Source organism: Cibotium barometz, chromosome 20 (genome assembly GCF_041138505.1).
Source record: "Cibotium barometz isolate CiBa-2024 chromosome 20, ASM4113850v1, whole genome shotgun sequence".
NCBI lineage: Eukaryota > Viridiplantae > Streptophyta > Polypodiopsida > Cyatheales > Cibotiaceae > Cibotium > Cibotium barometz.
In genome coordinates, this window is record NC_141065.1 from 37,967,047 (window position 1) to 37,968,234 (window position 1,188).

The following is a 1,188-nucleotide window of genomic DNA, read 5'->3' on the forward strand; positions in this document are numbered from 1 at the left end:
TCATCTTCTATCCACATTTTCCTGAAGATGGCACATGTCTACTCCTTCAACATATGAAAGTCAAAGCATGTAGGTAATTAAACCCTCCATACCCCATACAAGCCCACAGACATGGTATTGTTTGGCATGGCATAACCTCTTCCACCATACATCTCACTGACATTCTAAACCACTCACCATGGCCATGGATGATCATCTGGTTAGAGGCACCCAAATCAACATATAATACAACTCCTAAATTCAACGCATCTGTAGTTATGAAACTAAGAATATGATAATGTATCACAAAAAGTTGCTATGTTTACTTGAACATGCATAGTTCCCTTTCTACAACTTCCCACTTTTTATGTGAGTCTACTTTTTATAACAGTCCTTTGCTGTATGCCCTAGTTTACTATAGTAACACTTTATGTTATTTCCACTATGATTTTTTTCTATATGTCTTGGCCTCTCTTTGGCTCCCCCCCAACCTCTAGAGTGGCCTCTTCCTCCTATTTACGGTTGAGAATCATATTATTGAACTCCATGATTCCTATTTTCATATCAACCTACACCTCGGTTTATAATAGATGAAGAGTTGCCTCTACCTATAGTGTAGAAGACCTGATTTTGTATAAAACTGGAGCATAATTTATTCCCAATATTCATCTCATCATTGGTCAGAAGGGCTGCAAGGTTCTAAAAGTTGGAAATTTTTTTCAAGTTTGGATAAATGTTTGAAACTGATTTTAGTCTTTTCCAAGCCCATTCAAAGTGACCGACACTAAGTTATCAACATCATCAACTCGTGCTGTAATAGAAGTGAGGACATCTATAACATCCTCAATCTTCAAAGAATAATATTTGATATATAGCTTATTACTTTATACATTATGTAGCAGTTGTTACTACATCTTATTATCCTTGTTAGTACTTGTACTATATAACTCAAGCAAGATATCCCATGCATCTTATTATCCTTGTACTATATAACTCAAGCAAGATATCCCATGCATCTTTAGGTGTTACTGCATCCTGTATATGGCCAATCATAGAATCGGACACACTAATAAAGAGCCAATACATATCTCATCAATCATGTACCTATTGTGGAGTGGGATTCTTGAGGAAGCTTTGGCTTCTTCTCATCACCTCTAATGACTTCCAAATATCCTTTCCCATGAGAAAATTTATCATCTTAAACTTCCA